Consider the following 15,827-nt stretch of genomic DNA (forward strand, 5'->3'; position numbering starts at 1 on the left):
CTGCATTCCTGGGACACATCCATCCTCTCTGGATTAGAAGTTAAACCCTTCCTAAGAGAGAGGGGTTATACAAAGGGTCACCTTCGGGTGTATCCACCTCTCTGTGGTAGGTGTTATCTTTGAGAGCATGGAGAGTTGAGGGTGTTCTGCAAACAATGAGGGGGCGTACATTCAGTCTGCTGGCTGCCGAGGGCTGACACACAGTTGAGGGAGTTTTCTCCCCAACAGAGAGAGAATCTCGGGAGGTGGGAACGTGGAAGGTAGACCTGGGGGGAAGAGTCAGAGCTAAAGAGATGGACTTTGGAAGCCTGTTTACAGGTCTGTCTGCTCCCTCCTGTGTCCCACACTTCCACACTGTGGTTCCCATTCAGGTCCAGTCAATGGGAAGTAGTAATGGGAGCTGGGGAGACAAGAGAGGAGAAAAACTGGGGTAGCCATCACCTCCAGGCTACACAGCAAGGGTTTGATAGAGTTGGAAATATGTATGACCCGGGGCGGGGGGTTGATATTGGAAAACATAGCCTTCACAATTTGGCTTAAGGTGAGGACCAATGAGACACTCAGGCACAGAGTCTATGGGGTATCATAGCCTCAGAAACGCCCAGTAACCTGGACAAATGATATCCTAATGCAATGTTTTAAAAACTCAAAACCGGGACTGGAGAGATGGCTTGGTGGTTAAGAGCACTGACTACTCTTCCAGACGACCCGGGGTTCAATTCCCAGTACCCACATGGCAGCTCACAACTGTCTGTAAATCCAGTTCCAGGGGATCTGAGACCTTCACACCAATGTACATAAAATAAAGTTAAATAAATCATAAAAAATTCTTTAAAAAAAATAAAAACTCAAAACCAATGGAAAAAGAACTCACTATAGCAGAGATGGATGGACCATCGTGAGAGGCACACTTCTATGGCCAGTGCTCATATCAAAACACAGTGGAGTCGGGCAGTAGTGATGCACACCTGTAATCCCAGCACTCAGGAGGCAGAGGCAAGCAGATCTCTGTGAGTTCAAGACCAACCTGGTCTACAAAGCAAGTTCCAGAGCAGATGGAGCTGTTACACAGAAAAACTCTGTCTCAAAATAATAAAAAATAAAAATAAAATACTAAAACAAACAAACAAAAAAACCACATAATGGTCAGGTCTTGGATGCCCCAGCCAGCCTCTCCTAGGCTCCCTCACCCCAACAAACACTACCCAGACTTCCGACACCACCAACTAATTTTACCACAGAGTCAGTCCAATTGGCTATTTTACAAACAGAAACGCCCCCCCCCCCCCCCCGGCCATCGTCCTAGCTACTTTTCTTGCTGCTGTGATCCAGTACCTAACAAGGAACAAGTGAAGTAAAAAGGGTCTTGTTCAGGCTCCCAATTCAGAGGTGCTGTCCCTCACGCAGGTGAGTCAGGTCATCCAGAGCTGGAGGCAGCTGGTGAAGTCACCTCTGCAGTCAGGAAACAGATGAATGCTGATGTTCAGTCTCCTCCTCTCTCTTCAGTCTGGGCCCCCAGCCCACGGATGAGAACACCCACATTTAGGGTGGCTCTTCCCACCTCAGGTGACCAGATCTAGAAACTCATTGAAGACACCCAGAAGTCTGTCTCATAGGTGAATCTTGATCCTGTCAGGTTGACAACCCATAGTCACAGGTACCCATAGCAGTCACATACCTTCGTCCAGCTGCACGCGAGAGCTTTGACCCCAGTTGCCTGGAGGTGCAGTTTTACCAGACAAGCATGGTTGTTTCGCTCCTTAGAAAACCAGTGTTGCTTAGTAACAGATTGCTTATGAACAATGAGAGACAAAACACAGACCGGAGGTGACCACCATCACTGAGAAGCTTGGCAGGGAGACCCTCTAGTGTGGTTTTGGGGTCTCATTGAAGATTTTGGGATTTTTTGATTTTTTCACTCACAAATGGGTTATGCATTCTTGATGCAGGAGATCTGTGGGTGTTGCTAGAAAGGACTGAAGTCTAGAAGCTTCCATTCCTCCTCAAGGATCCTCACTGTACCACACACACACACACACACACACACACACACACACACACACACACACACACACACATTTGTCTTTCTTCCCAGTGTTCCCCTCCCCCACAAAACAACAGGTTTAGGAATCTGCCTCACCACCCTGGGTGAAAAGAAGAAAAAAAAATCATCCTCTAATGCAACATCCATACAGTGTCCATGAGAAAGTCCCCCACGGAAGAACCATTGGCTCTAATGCCAAGATCTGCTCCTGTCCACCAGAGGGCACAGCTGACCTCGAACTTGGGAGTCAGAATTCCAGTGGCTGAAAATGGCAACCATTAACTGTTAACTTGACCCTGTCTAGAATCATCTGAGAAGGGAGTCTCAGTGGAGGACTGCCCAGATCAGACTGGCCTGCACACATGTCCGTAGGGCCTTGCCTTCTTGTTAGTTGATGTAGAAGGGTCCAGCCCACTGTGAGCACTCTGCAGTGCTGGGTTGTGGTAGAAAGTTAGCGAAGCATGAATTTGTGAATGAGCCGGCAGGCGGCATTCCCTCTCCAGGTTTGGTTTCAAGGTCTCCCTTGGGTTCCTGCCCACAATGATGTACCTGGCAGGGTAAGTCAAATACATCTTTTCCTCTGCAAAGTTGCTTTGAGTACTAGCAACAGAACTGAAACTAGAACACGCACCTTGCAGCACTGGGTCCTCCTTGCTTAATGGCTGAAAATGAAACTAACACATCTGGGGTGAGAGGCAGGGAGTCCAACCATACGGCCTCTGAACTTGGGAAGTACACGTCTTGAGACAAAAAAAAAAAATTCTCAAGAGGTTCCCACCAGCTCTTTTTATGAGTGGAAGCTTCATAGACTCTGATTTTACGACCCAGGGTTACAATGCCCAAAGCAGTGGGTGTGGGCACTGGGCAGTGTTGCGTCCTATGACTCTCTGCTTGCTTCTCTCGTCGTTCATTTCCCAGGCCCTAGAGAAGGAAAGATTTGTCCTCGCAAGTTAGCTTCAGATCCGCTTGGTGCATAGCAACTTTCAGGTTCCAGATGACCTAGATTTGGCTCCCAACTCTGCCTCCTCCTAGCTGTGGGCCTCTTATCTGGGCAAGTCAGTTAAACTCTGGGCCTCAGAATCCAATCCGACGCTGGTGACTTTGTCAAGCACCTAAACCCATCGCAAACACCTGATAAACTTTATTCCTGTTGCTCACTTGCTGCTTGGAGTGATTTGGAACTTGTTGGAGGTTGAGACTGATGCCATGTAGGCTTGGATGCGTCCTCCTTGGGGCCTGATGCAGAATGATGCGGTTGGACCTGTGGCTCCCTTGGGTCTTTCAGGCTGCAGTCACTGGTGGTGACCGTTGAGAGTAGAGGGCAAACTGAGCCTGTGAGGCAGGCGTGGTGGTACTTGGGAAGTAAGCACTGGCTTTCTTTACCATGGGCTTGACAGAATAAGATGATGTTGAGGGTTGGGAAGATGGCTCAGTGGGTCAAGCGCTTGCCACTCAAGAAGGAGACTTGCAATTGACTCCTCAGAACCCACATAAAAAGCCAGATGTGGTGGTGGACAAGCCACCACTGATGAGGAGGCCAAGGCGGGAAATTCTGAAGCTAACTGACCCTGTCTCAAGAAAAAGAGAAGCCGGGCGGTGGTGGCGCAGGCCTTTAATCCCAGCACTTGGGAGACAGAATAGGCAGATCTCTGTGAGTTCAAACTGAGGTCATCCTGTTCTACATGGTAAATTCCAGAGCTATCATATTGAGACCTTGTCTAAATGTCTAAATAAATAAACAAACTAATGAATGAATATAAATAAACAGAGGTAGAGAGCACAGGTTCGTGGGGGGGGGAGAAGGAAGAGAGAGGAGGAAGAGGAAAAGACAGCAGCATAGAAAGAATAAGAAAGGCCTTCTGTCCGCCCTTGTTTATTTATATTTCTTTTAGATCCACCTGCCTCTGCCTCCTGAGTGCTAGGTGCTAGGGTTAAAGGCACGCACCACCACTCCAGGCTTGCCTACCTCCTTTCTGAAATAGCATCTTATTATGTAGCCCAGGCTTGCCTACCTCCTTTCTGAAATAGCATCTTATTATGTAGCCCAGGCTTGCCTACCTCCTTTCTGAAATAGCATCTTATTATGTAGCCCAGGCTAACCTGGAACTCACAATCGTCCTGCCTCAGGATTACAGGCATGAACCACCACACCTAAGTCTCTCTCCTCTTTTCAGAGGTTTTGTGTCCTACGGACCATTATGCCTTACAGTACCAGAGGAGAGAAGAAGCCCTTGTAAACCTAGGACAGGCAGGGAAGCTCTCAGACGATGGGTGGACCGCTCAGGGCAGTGAGGAGGGCCAGAATGGCCCCACTTCTCCCACAGGATGGATGTAGGGTGTGAGATTTTGATGCATGGACCCAAGTCCTTGCCAGTTGACAGTGGAGGAGCTTCTTCCAGGGAAAGAGAACACCCCCACCCTGCCCCCAGGAAGCCCCAAAGAAGGGCTAGCTGACAGAGCTGCTTATGCGCGCAAAAATGCCACCTGCTTGTCCTGCCCCCCTCCCCAATGTGGTAGCCACAAGCTAAGTGCAGCCGCTGAGTGTCTGAAGCATGACTACTGCAGCAAGGAAGCTGGGTTTTGACTTCTCTGCCATCGTACTGATGTAAGTTTAAACAGCCATTGGTGGAAGTCAACGGAGTGTGCTCAGCCCAGAACATGAACCAGCGCTCCTTGATGCCGCACGCTCCAGGGCTCAAGACCCTCCGCCTTCCTGTACAAACGGCACCAGTCATGTCTCAGGCTCACTTCGGATCACCCCAAAACCTCAGCTGAACTACTGTGAGGGAGGACACCTCCCAGGAGCCAGGAGAAACCATACCCCAGGCCAGGGAAGCAGAGCTCCGTCTGTATTAAAATATCACTGGTACCTTGCTCCTTCTATTTGTGTGTATTTGTATTTTAAATACACCAAGATAAAACAGACTAGAATGTTGCCTGGGAGTCAGATCCAGTCACCAGTCACACACAGCTAATGGCTGCCAGCGTGGGCAGGTCAGGAGCAGGAGAGCAGGCAACATTGATGCTCCTCATGATTCTGACTCATGTGACCTTTGTAACTCCTGATCCTTGACTCCACAGATAGATGAGCTGCAGCCAGGTCAAGAGTTAGTGTTGCAAAGGTGAGCAAAAGACACAGACAGGCCTTGCCATTATGAGCCCCAGTGTCTGGAAAGGACAGATGTGAAGGTTGTGAAGGTGCTGAGGAGGGCTGGGTGCACTGACGGAGGAGGGCAGCTCTTTGCAACTATAAAGCAAATAAAGAGGCCTAGACCCTGTGGGGAGCAGGCAATTCCTAAAGGAGGGTCCTCCCCAGGGAGAGGGTGCTTAATCCAAGATCATAAGTAGGAGTGAGAAGCAAAATAAGCTAACGGGAGGATGTGGGGAACTTGAATCCTTATGTACTGCCGAAGGAAATATATAAAGTGAAATACGAAATGTAAGCGATGGTTCCTCCTTAGAATGATCTAGGTACACACCCATGAGAAACTAAAGCACATGTCCACACAGAAGCTTGCACGTGAATGCTCATGGCAATAACATTTGTAAGCTCTCAAAGATGGAAAAGCCTAAATATCCTTCTATAAGTGCATGGAAAGATGAAATGTGGGCAAGTCATATAATGAAGTATTATTCAGATTGGGGGCATAGCATGGTAGAGCATGTGCTTAGGATGTTCAGGGCTCTCTCTGGCTTCATCCCTGGCAAAAATAAAGTAATGGAAGACCTGTGCCTAGTACATGGATGAACCCTGAAAATAGCATACTGAGTAAAAGAAGCAGTCATCAAAACCACATTTTGTGTGATTTTGTTCATAGAAGAATGTATAGGGTTTGGGCATGGTGGGTCACACCTGTAATCCCAGTTCTTGAGAGGTAGGGACAAGGAGATAGGGAGTTCAGGACCAGCCTTAGCAGTATAACAAGTTTTGAGACCAGCTTGAGCTATGTAAAACCGTATCTCAAAAATACACCAACAAGCAAAAGGAAAGTGTTAAGAGGCAGGACCTCCCTAGACAGAAGGGCCGAGGCCAGGAGGGAAGGGAGACTTAGAGACAAGTTTCTGTTTGAAGTGAGGAACAAATGCTACAATGAGCGTGATGACAGTTGCTCAGCTCTGTGAGTGTGCTCGCCGCCACTGACCTGTGCCCTTGGATGGGTAAGTCCTGGGATGTACAAATCCCACAACACAGAGCTGATGGGAGAACAAAGAGGAGGAAGGGGGGAGCTCAGCAGATTCTGGTCCCGATGGCAGCACATGCAGGGAAACCTGGTACCTTCAAAACACACATTCTTCCTGGGCGGCCAGGGCTATCAGAGCCAGCAGCAGGATGGGTGATAAGACTTTGAGGATCCTGGAGGATGGTGGGGATACGGATGGTGGGACTTTGGGGATCCTGGAGGATGGTGGAGATATGGATAATGGGACTTTGGGGATCCTGAAAGATGGTGGAGATATGGATGATGGGACCTTGGGGATCCTGGAGGATGGTGGGGATATGGATAATGGGACTTTGGGGAACCTGAAGGATGGTAGAGATATGGATGGTGGGACTTTGGGGATCCTGGAGGATGGTGGAGATATGGATAATGGGACTTTGGGGATCCTGGAGGATGGTGGAGATATGGATGATGGGACTTTGGGGATCTTGAAAGGTGGTAGAGATATGGGTGGTGGGACTTTGAGGATCCTGGAGGATGGTGGGGATATGGATGGTGGGACTTTGGGGATCCTGAAAGATGGTGGAGATATGGATGATGGGACTTTGGGGATCCTGGAGGATGGTGGAGATATGGATAATAGGACTTTGGGGATCCTGGAGGATGGTGGGGATATGGATGGTGGGACTTTGAGGATCCTGGAGGATGGTGGAGATATGGATGATGGGACTTTGGGGATCCTGAAGGATGGTGGAGATATGGATGATGGGACTTTGGGGAACCTGAAGGATGGTAGAGATATGGATGGTGGGACTTTAAGGATCCTTGAGGGCAGTTACCTGTATTAAATAATTTTGATTTCTCTTCTAAGTGTATGCCTACCCTGATGACATGTGTACTCTCTACTCATGTGTTGTTGCAGTGCAGTGTCTCTCTGGATGGCCATTCAGCAAAAGCCATGGAGTGGTCTTGAAGGTTGTGGAGGGGTCATGAAGGTCAAGCGGCATCAAGGATTGTTTATTTCAACCCTAGCAGAGGGGAAGAGCTTGGGCAGGAATGATGTCTCTGGGGCTCAGGACTTGCTCTATCCAAAGCTGGAAAGGATCCCTTTACTTTTCTCTATAACCCTTTAGCTGGCTTTGGTCACAGCCATGTCACCGCGGCCACTCAGGGGACAGACCTTCACACCCCCCATCATATTGTGTGCAGACTGTTCCAGAAGTGATTTACCAGCTCATACAAAGTTCAATATTCTGGAAAGAGAGGCTGACTGCTTTTCTTGGGCCAATGTATATGTTAGAAAAGGGATCAGGGCCTGGGGCTCAGTGATAGAGTACTTGTCTAGTATGCATGAAGCCCTAGGTTCCATCTCCAGAAACATTTATACTCATGCCATCATGAATGTCTGTATCCCAGCACTGAGGTGGGGAGGTTAGAGATAAGAGGGTCAGAAATTCAAAGTCATCCATGGCTACATAGTGAGTTTGAGGCCAGTCTGGGATAAATGAGACCCTGTTTGAAAAGAAAAGGGGGGGGGGAGAAAAAGGCTTAGGATGTTCAGTCCTGGGGCAGAGTACAGTGATAATGGCCTCAGTGAATCACACAACCTTGGATCTACACCCTGATTCGGAGGCTCCACCCATCGATGGAGAGATTCCATTTCTACACCCCCTTGAGTCTGGCCTGCACCCAAGGCTCGACTTGGCCAGCAGAATGTAGCAGAAGTAACAGCACATGAATCAGAGAATTGAGGGTCCAGGAGCCATGCATCCCCTGTCCATGTCCCCTGGGAACCCTGAGTTCTCGAAGTGCCTGCTGGACATGTGAGAGCCATGTAAAGGAGAATCGCATGCTTCAACTCAACCTCCAGCACAGACTGCCTGACAGAGTCTTCCAGTCCGGCACCCTCCAGTGGGATGCAGATGCCAGGGGAACCCTGCGAAGGATCTCTCAGATTAACTGGTCAGAGTCATAAACAAACCATTGGTTCAAGTCCCTAAACTTTGGGGGGTGGTTTTACTATGTATGCCCTGCAGAAGTTAATGGCAACACACTCTTTTCATTAAGTAAATCCACTTTCAGAATGTATATGGGGGTTGAGCATTGTGGCACATTGCCATTTAACCCAGCACTTGGAAGGCAGAGGCAGGCAGATTGCTGTGAATTCGAGGACAGCCTGGTCTACCAAGTGAATTCTAGGACAGTCAGGGCTACACAGAGAAACCCTGGCACAAACTATTAAATAAATAAATAAAATGAGTTATGGCTGGGCACAGTGGCACACACCTTTAACCACGGGACTTGGGAGGCAGAGGTAGGTGATTTTCTATGAGTTCAAGGCCACCCTTGGTCAACAGAGTGAGTTATAGTGTACAGCCAGGGTTGCACAGTGAGACCCCATCTAAAGGACAAAAAAAAAAAGCAGCATGGTACTACCTTTGGAATTTATTAATCGGACAGCTTTTAAAATAGTAAATGTTGGCTGGAGAGATGGCTCAGAGGTTAAGAGCACTGGCTACGCTTCCAGAGGACCTGAGTTCAATTCCCAACAACCACATGGTGGCTCACAACCATCTGTAATGAGATCTGGTGCCCTCTTCTGGCCTGCAGGCATACATGCCAACAGCACATGGTGTGCATAATAAATACATATTTTTAAAAAATAAAATGTGTAAATGTGGCCTCCCCCAAATATGAATACCTCAAATATTTTAATATGAGATGATAGGTCCACAGGGGTGTAACTCTTCCCTTTGTTATGTGAAATGGATCTCGCAAACCAGTGCGATCCTTTCTCTTCCCACCTGCAGTGAGGAGCCTTCCTGACTCTGTGTTTTCCTGCCAGCCCTGCTCCCCTGGGGTTGGCCCCTCACGGGAAGCATTTACAGAGTTTGATCCGCCCATTGTCATTGGTGGAACTGATCCTCAGCAAAGCAAACGTGGCCTCTGCTTAGCCTCTCTTCACAGATTTCCTGATTTTCCACCCAGACCCACATTTTCCCCTGACCTATTTCTCGCCCAACCTGCTTCGTTTTCAGGGCACACTTGGGCTGGAGGCAGGGGCATACTGTCTCTAGAAGCCAGGCCAGGAGGTTGCAGGGGATGGCAGCTGGAGCCCTGGTTGTCAAGAGGGAGCTTCCTGCCCAGTGATTAACTTTTCTTTAATCCTTGAATTACTGAGCAGCTCAACCTGCCTGCTGGCCCAGCAAACCTGTGTGAGCCACTGAATAGCTGAGCGTGGCCCAAGCATGCTTTTATTCCTCCTTGTCCACATGTCCTTGAGAAAAATGCAGAATGCCAGTCAGCATCATCGAATGCCATTTAAATATTGAATTAACATTGCCTTACTAAAAACAAGTCAATATTGACTTATGAGCCTTGGGGAGGGCTCTGGCACAGTGCTAAAGAGACAAAACCATTTTGGGTTTTTTTTTTTTTTTTCTTGCTTGGCTCAAGACTGAGGGTCCCCTGGACACAGAACATCTCCCTAGGTAATAAGGAGGTTATGTACTTCTGGGCTAATTGAGAAAATCATTGACCAAGCCACGTGTTAGACGCTGGGCCAGCAACCTTTGGACGGTCATAAAGACTGAGGGGTGGGGGTGGGGTGGGGGTGGGAGCGTTGGAGCCAGCTGTGGCCTGCTTGACTCTATTCTTCTAATGTGGGTCACTTCTTGAAGTAGGACAGTCTGCAGGTGTTCTCTTTGTGCGCAGACAAAGACTCGGCTCCTAACCCTTAGGAAAACAAAGGACTGCCCCAGGGCGGGGGCTGGCGGAGACGTGAATGAGAGGGAAGCTGCCGGTCTTTGCAGAGCGCTGGGCCTTGGCCTCCTCTGGCTGTTAGACTCAGTTGGGATCCTACAGCCCGGTACCCCACGTCACTGCCTCACCACTTTCTGGCTGGGTGACTTTTGGCAAATTGCCTAACGGCTCTGATCCTCACGGAGCCTCTGTGAGGCTGGTGAAGGATGAATTGGGGGGAGGGGTGTGGTAGGAAGAATAATGGCTTCCAAGGCACCTGCGGCCCGATTGCTCGAAGCTGTGGCTGCTGCCTGGTGGGATAAACAGCTTGGGCGCTCCCATTCTCCGACCCTCCTTTCCCCATCCCAAGGTCAAAGGGCAACCTCAGGAGCCAACACCTTCTTGTATTTGAGACAGAATTTCACAGAACCTGGAACTCACGCAGGAGGCTAGCTAGATTGGCTGGGAACAACCCGTCCCCATCTCTACAGCGCTGGGATTACAAGTCTACACCATCATGCCCAGGCTTTTCACATGGGTTCCCGGGGCAACCACAGATCCTGTGCTTATAAGGCAAGCACTTCATGGCCTGGGTCATCTCTCAAGGCCCACACAGGGGTCTTTTTGGGGGGAAAAAAATGTATTATTATTTGTGTGTACATGTGTGTGTCTATGAATGAGGTCATGGGGATTGTCAGCTTCCCTGGAGCTGGAGAAGCAAGCAACTGTGAGCTGACTGATGTGGGGTCCGGGAATCAAACTCTAGGGTCCTCTTCCAGAACCTTGTACTCTTAACCGCTGAGTCATCTCCCATTTGTCTAAAAGGAAGGTATTGGAGGCTTGAGAGACGAAAGAGGATGTGAAAACAAAGGCGGAGCTGCAGGGATGTGGCCTCACGTCAGGGAGTGTGAGCCACTCCTGGGAATTTCAAGAAACAAGAATCAGATTCCTGCCTAGAGGACCAGAAGGATCCAGCCCAGAAATTTTGACTTTGGCACAGTAAAACTGATTTTGAACTTCTAACCTCCAAATTTAAAGATAAGTAATGTGTAAGGTTTTTTTTAAAAAAAATTATTTATTTTGTGGCCCAGGTGTCAGCTTGTGAGTAGAGGTCAGACACGTAGCAGTGGGTTCTCTCCTACCCTGGGATCCCAGAAGTCTAACTCAAGTCTTCAGGCTTGGTGGTAAGCTCCTTTCTGTGCTGAGCCATTTGGATAACCTGAGCACGTGGTTTTTAAGCTTCTAAGTCTGTGGTCATTTGTCCCAGCAGCCACAGGTAACTAATGCAGACCAGTGTATGCAGTTATGGAAATGGAAGGGTTTCTGTTGTGCAGCTGCAGCAGGTGATTGACAGATGCCAAAGTTGTAGGTATCCACAAGCCATCAAAGTGTCAGTTTATTCATGCCAGCTTGCTCAGGCTCTCTCACCAGGAGGTTAGCTCTCCACCCCCCTCCACCGCTACCCCCTCCCCCCGGCTGGGCTGTGGCTTACAGCTGGCCTATGTCTGCTACCTAACCCTGCCTGGCCACTGGATTGGAGCCTGGGCTCAAGAGAAGTGGCTCTGAGTGCTTCCAAGGGACTCTGACTGCCTTGTGAATACAAGCTGCACTGTATGTGAGCTCTGGTAAGAGGATGAGACATAAAAGAGCACGTGCCCACCCCCTCACACAGCACAGGAGACATTGCCCAGTGCATTCTGGCATCCTGAAGGCTACCTTTCAAGGTATTTATCCAGACCCCATTATGATAGCTGTACAGATGGCTGCAGAGACAGTGCTTCCTCACGGGCAGCCAGAGTCACCAAGGGACATGCGCCAAAGACACAGAGTTCTCCTAAGCTCCCCCCAAGAACTGACGGAATACGTCATTGTCACTGTAGAGTAACCAGGACCCTAGCCCTTGGCCTAACACACGTAGGTGCCCAGATACTGGTGTGTGTTTGGCACCCTTGGGCCTCCACAGGGACTGCTGGTAGGCGTTTCTTTCCAGGGCAGACACCTGTTTCTTAGCAGATCTGCTGTCCTCGGGTCACTGCACAGGTGGGACCATGTCTCTTTCAAAGCGTGGCTTAGTCACAGGCGTTCCTGTGTGAGTCTCAGGGAGGGATGTTTTCAGTTCGGAAGACTTTTCTGTCACATCCCATGAATCTGCTTAAAGAGCCCTGAGGAGCTGCGAGCCATCAGGATGCTTATTCTGGCCCTATTCCTCCCTCCCCCCTCCCCCGCCCCCGTGCTGCTCTCTGATTGGAGCTTGTTCACTGCCGGCTTGTGTGCTGTAGCTCTGTGAACAGGGGGTCATGCCTGCGGAGCACCTGCACTCATAACCCAGCACAGCGCCCAGCAACACACAAAGGTCGCCTAATTAATTAGCTGACTCCCCCAGCGTAATGACTGAGGACCGAGGCTGGAGGTCTGGGATCTGAAAGCCACATGCAGCCTGTCTCTCAGTCCACGGCTCACTGAGCTGGAAAATCTCCCAAATCAGCCGAGTGGAAGAGGCACAGAAGGAGATAAAGGGATTTTTCCACTGTGGTGGCCGGAGGGGGCCAGTAGAAAGCTCTGGAAGAGTGCATGTGATGATCCCAACCAAAGGACAGCCCCCTCTTCCCTCAGGGTACCAAGGAGCTCCTTTGCTAGCTTCTGTCCTCCTCTGGGTCTTGTGGCATAACCCAGGCTGCATCTCCTGTGCTGGCCCCATCCTACCCCTTGTCCCTCCTCATTGAGCTCCTCCAGGCACAGGTAAGCTTTTTGGAAAGCTGTTCCTGGCTGTGTGGTGCTTGGGTAAAGATCCAAAATGAATCTTAGCATTGTTACAGGTTTCTCTTCGACCCCTTCTTCAAGAAGAAACATTCTGTCTCATTCCAGAATTTTAGACATTGTAGCACCAAAGACAGGGAGGGTGGGGCCAGAGGAGGCAGAGAAAAACCACAAAGAATCTCTTTGAGTTTATCCAAGTCAGGCTTCCAAGTCTTCAAGTTTCTAGGTCTCTGAGTGCTCACAGCCTTCAGAGGGGACGCTGGTGTGTGAACGGTGGAGGTCATTTACAATGACGATTCTGTGAAATGGAGCTGGAAGAACAAAGGCTTCCACAGTACACGCCCACTGATCATACACTTCCAAGCGGTGACATCCAAACACCATGACAGGGTCTAAACACTGACTACAAAGACTCCACAAAGGATGTATAATAAGTGCCAGGCCCCGATACCAGTCGGCAGAGCAGCCTTTGAGTGCCTGGTAAAGATGGGAGGACAGACTGCTTGCTGTTCAAGGATAGAATTCTGAAAATGTTTGGTATTCTTCAATGCCTGAATTCACAGCCCAAGTATTTCTCAGCAGAAAAGAGAAAAGAAAGTCAGCGTGGCTCACTACCCACCGGTCTGGCTGTAGGGCCACCAAGAGAGCCACCAAAGTCACCATCTATGGCAGGAGGCAGAGGTGGTCACCTGTTGGGTTCTTGATGACTGCTAACAGGGGGAGGAAGCCACAGGAAAACCCGAGGCCGGGTTGATTTGAGAACTATGGACAGAATTCTGTCCTTCAGAGTTGTCTCTGGCTGGGAAGAGTTGTCTCTGCCCCATGAGCTCTAAGGTCCACGACAAATATTTGTACCTAGATTTTGGAGTTGTGACACTTCTAATTCGCAAAATCGTATTGGAATTTAGGCTGAGTGCTGGCTATGAGGCAGACTGCCTCTTGGGTCTTTTCCTTTACTGGCCCCAGCACTTCTCCGGGAGGATCTCAAGCCCTTCAGACCTGCATGTTTTGACACAGATGCTGGTCCACAGACCAGCTGGCTTCAGCACTCACTCAGCTACAGCATCACATCTTCTCCCCAGTCCTTGAACTGGGCTATTTATGACTCTTCAGGAAAGACCCCACAGTACAGGGCTTCCCAGAGTCCATGGCATTGCACCATGAGATCAGGAATTTATCTACATGGAGAACATCATCTATAGCCGGGTTCTCGGCCCTTTAACTCAGGTCCTCATGTGTGGTGACCCCCAACCATAAAACTATTTGCATTGCTACTTCAGAACTGTAATTTTGCTACTGTTATGAGTTGTTGTATAAATATCCATGCTTTCTTGTAAGCTACTGTGCTAAAATAGGAGTTGAGAGGAGATACCATTCCTTCTAAAATTGTTTCTAATGGTAGCTTTCTAGTATATTCAATTAGTTCTGTTTTGTTTATCATAAAAATGAATGAAGTAGAGATTCAACAGTCTTCTGGGCCCACATTTTTTTCTTTTTAAATACAGGGATGGCCTTAAACTCAGAGTCATCCTTCCTCAGACTCCTAAGAATTGGGATTAAGGATATATACCACACCATCCAGGATAGTACTAAATAGTAAGTTTTTACAAATTAGGTTGCTCGAAACCTGAGTTTAGTCCCTAGGATCCACATGTGCATCCTGTTAGAGGTGAGACATACATGTAAAATGAATGTGATTTTTTTAAAAAAATTATCATATTTTTGTACTTTCTTTCTATTTTGTAATTTCTTTCCTTAATCACTTCTTATTCCTTGGATTTTCTGAAATTCTTTCAATTAAACTTTTTAGCATATTCAAAAAAAATCTGTGTTTCCCAATAATCTTAGGTGTCCCCTGTGAAAGAGCTGTTTGACCTCCAAAGGGGTCAGGACCCACAGGTTGACAAGCACTGGTTAAGTCAACAGTTTTTGGGCTTGACCAGCTGCATTGAATTGGTGGAGGACTTGTTACAACACAGACTCTTGTGGGCTTCCAACCCCAGCAATTCCTGTTTGGTGGAGCTGAGGTGGAGATGGGAGACTGTATGTTCAGCAAAGCTGCAGGTAATGTCATGGCTGCTGGCTCCTGGACCATGCTTTGAGAACCTGGTATACAGTAGATTGGATGTATGGCGGATGCTGGTGGGGCATTGCTCTCTGGGGAGGCAGCCTGAGCAGGAGGAAGCTTGATGGTGTGTTCTCTCCATTCAGAGGATTTCTCAGTGGCCCCTTTTGATGACAGATTATTCTGGAAGACAGACTCCAAATCAGCATAGTTTCATGAGCTTTGGGGTATTGTAGCTCAAGAACAGGTGCTTGGTTGGAAAGGTGGCTCAACGGTAGAGAACAGACCTAGCATGGTTAAAGTCCAGGGTTCAAACTCCAGCACTGGAAGAGGAAATAATAGAGAGACACAGTACTAGAATTCTTCTGGCCAAGCACCCAGCCCAGTAGCAGACACGTGGCAGGCATCTGCTGCTTAGAGTCTTGGATTAACAAACACGTTAACCTGGACCATCTAGTGGGTGGGAGAACACATCCTAGTATTTTCCTTCTTCGCTGGACACCATACCTTCAGCAGTGAGATGTGCCCAGCCAGAGACACGGGGAGAGGAAGGGAGGCCCTGGAAGATGAGATTCCACAGGGACACATGCAACAAAACAAAGAAATCAGAGCTGCCTTCATGGAGGTGGGCATTAGAAGTGGATTCTGAGCGCTGGGATGCAGCTCAGTGGGCTGGGGCCCTCAGCTCCTTTGTGAGCACTGAGAAGGAAAAAAATTCTGTCCACAATGGGTAGCCCCTCATTCTGCTGGACAGCTGGCTCTCTGGTGACACTGGGACACGAGACACAGCGGGTGGGACTATTTATTGACTTAGGACCACCTCTGACCTGACCCCACTTTAGGACTCTATACAGAAAACAAAGGAAAGCTTGGTGCGTTCCACATCTAATCTAATCTAGATTTGATAATTTGGTGTCTGTTTTGAAAGAATATTTACAGTTTTGCTTTGAAATTATTCTTCTGTAATAATATTTAATCAATTTAATCATTTAATCAACAATACTTTTTAAAAAAGATTTATTTATTTATTATGTACACTGTGTTCAGCCTCCATGTATGC

This window comes from Microtus ochrogaster, chromosome 8 (genome assembly GCF_000317375.1).
Source record: "Microtus ochrogaster isolate Prairie Vole_2 chromosome 8, MicOch1.0, whole genome shotgun sequence".
NCBI classification, from domain to species: domain Eukaryota; kingdom Metazoa; phylum Chordata; class Mammalia; order Rodentia; family Cricetidae; genus Microtus; species Microtus ochrogaster.